This window comes from Balaenoptera ricei, chromosome 15 (assembly GCF_028023285.1).
Source record: "Balaenoptera ricei isolate mBalRic1 chromosome 15, mBalRic1.hap2, whole genome shotgun sequence".
Lineage (NCBI taxonomy): Eukaryota > Metazoa > Chordata > Mammalia > Artiodactyla > Balaenopteridae > Balaenoptera > Balaenoptera ricei.
This window is the reverse complement of record NC_082653.1, coordinates 81,057,008-81,059,776: the sequence shown is the minus strand read 5'-3', so window position 1 is coordinate 81,059,776 and position 2,769 is coordinate 81,057,008. Positions and strand designations below refer to the sequence as shown.

At 40.0% G+C, this 2,769-nt stretch overlaps 1 non-coding gene across 1 annotated transcript; it reads left to right on the top strand.

The window, feature by feature from the left end:
• Positions 1 to 1,686: 1,686 nt before the first annotated feature.
• TRNAD-GUC (transfer RNA aspartic acid (anticodon GUC)) lies at positions 1,687 to 1,758 on the top strand. Its single transcript has one exon. It is a non-coding gene; the product is annotated as a tRNA-Asp (tRNA).
• Positions 1,759 to 2,769: the final 1,011 nt, after the last annotated feature.

Below are 2,769 nucleotides of genomic sequence, written 5' to 3'. Positions count from 1 at the left end.
AGAAAAGACAGTCTCTTCAATAAGTGGTGCTGGGAAAACTGGACAGCTACGTGTAAAAGAATGAAATTAGAACACTCCCTAACACCATACACAAAAATAAACTCAAAATAGATTCAAGACCTAAATGTAAGACCAGACACTATAAAACTCTTAGAGGAAAACATAGGAAGAACACTCTTTGACATAAATCACAGCAAGATCTTTTTTGATCCACCTCCTAGAGTAATGGAAATAAAAACAAAAATAAACAAATGGGACCTAATGAAACTTCAAAGCTTTTGCACAGCAAAGGAAACCATAAACAAGACGAAAAGACAACCCTCAGAATGGGAGAAAATATTTGCAAATGAATCAACGGACAAAGGATTCATCTCCAAAATATATAAACAGCTCATGCAGCTCAATGTTAAAGAAACAAACAACCCAATCCAAAATTGGGCAAAAAACCTAAATAGACATTTCTCCAAAGAAGACATACAGATGGCCAAGAAGCACATGAAAAGCTGCTCAACATCACTAATTATTAGAGAAATGCAAATCAAAACTACACTACCTACTACTACTAGGTATTACCTCACACTAGTTAGAATGGGCATCATCAGAAAATCTACAAACAACAAATGCTGGAGAGGGTGTGGAGAAAAGGGAACCCTCTTGCACTGTTGGTGGGAATGTAAATTGATACAGCCACTATGGAGAACAGTATGGAGGCTCCTTAAAGAACTAAAAATAGAATTACCATATGATCCAGCAATCCCACTACTGGGCATATACCCAGAGAAAACCATAATTCAAAAAGACACATGCACCCCAATGTTCACTGCAGCACTATTTACAGTAGCCAGGTCACGGAAGCAACCTAAATGCCCATCGACAGACAAATGGATAAAGAAGGTGTGGTACATATATACAATGGAATATTACTCAGCCATAAAATGGAACGAAATTGAGACATTTGTTGAGACGTGGATGGATCTAGAGACTGTCATACAGAGTGAAGTAAGTCAGAAAGAAAAACAAATATCGTATGTTAACGCATGTATGAGGAACCTAGAAAAATGGTACAGATGAACGGGTTTGCAGGGCAGAAGTTCAGACACAGATGTAGAGAACAAACGTATAGACACCAAGGGGGCAATACCATGGTGGGGTGGGGATGCTGGTGTGCTGAATTGGGTGATTGGGATTGACATGTATACACTGATGTAAACTGATGACTAATAATAATCTGCAGTATAAAAAAAAAAAAACAACTAATACTAAATTTTCTTTGGGTCATTTGTATGGAAATATGTTAATATAAATGTTTCAGACGTTACATGAAATTTCTAAAAATCTTATATGTTCTGGTATAATGTTATAAGTCATAATTCTAGTTATTACTTTAAAATGTATATCTCAGAAATAACTAAAAGAGAAAAACCATAATGGAAGAGAATATTAAAAAAGAATGTATATATATATATATATATATATATATGAATCACTTTGCTGTACAGCAGTAATTAACACAGCATTGTAAATCAACTATATTTCAATAGTTTTTTTTAAGTAAAGTTTTAAAATACTTGGTCAAGTAGAATCATAAGTATTGTGAAAGTATTCACTTAACTAAAGTGACAGTGAAGATTTCAAAGGCAAATACAGAAGGTTACAACAGATCACTTAAACAGTCTTATTGGGAGTTCCCTGGTGGCCTAGTGGTTAGGATTCAGCACTGTCACTGCTGTGGCCCAGGCTCAATCCCTGGTCAGGGAACTGAGATCCCATAGGCCGCACGGTGCAGACAAAATATTAAAAAATAATAAAAGAAAGTCTTACTTAAAGCAGCTCAATATTCCAAGAAAACCTTCTCATAACAAAAAACCAAACTCCAGTCTTGTATCAGCTTAAATAAATAAAATACTTTTTTAAAATAAATTTATTTTTGGCTGCATTGGGTCTTCGTTGCTGTGTGCAGGCTTTCTCTAGTTGCGGCGATAGTGGGTTACTCTTCGTTGCGGTGCATGGGCTTCTCATTGCAGTGGCTTCTCATTGCAGAGCATGGGCGTCTCACTGCAGTGGCTTCTCGTTGCAGAGCACGGGCTCTAGGCACATGGGCTTCAGTAGTTGTGGCTCACGGGCTCAGTAGTTGTGGCTCACGGGCTCTAGAGCACAGGCTCAGTAGTTGTGGCACACAGGCTTAGCTGCTCCACAGCATGTGGGATCTTCCTGGACCAGGGCTCGAACCCATGTCCCCTGCATTGGCAGGCGGATTCTTTTTTTTTTTTTTTAATTTTATTTTTATTTACTTATTATTTTTGGCTGTGTTGGGTCTTCGTTTCTGTGCGAGGGCTCCCTCTCTAGTTGTGGTAAGCGGGGGCCACTCTTCATCGCAGTGCGTGGGCCTCTCACCATCGCGGCCTCTCTCGTTGCGGAGCACAGGCTCCAGACACGCAGGCTCAGCAATTGTGGCTCACGGGCCCAGTTGCTCTGCGGCACGTGGGATCCCCCCAGACCAGGGCACGAACCCGTGTCCCCTGCATTAGCAGGCAGACTCTCAACCACTGCGCCACCAGGGAAGCCCCAAGCAGGCGGATTCTTAACCACCATGCCACCAGGGAAGCCCTATCAGCTTGCTTCTAATAAGAAAATTAATTTACTTAGATTGTATTCAATCTAATCTTATCCAGTTCTGACCATGAACAAAACTTTTCTCAAGGTTCCTCTTCCACAACTTCCTATATCCATATGAGTTTGTCCCTTATTCTTTCCCCATCCAGAAACAAC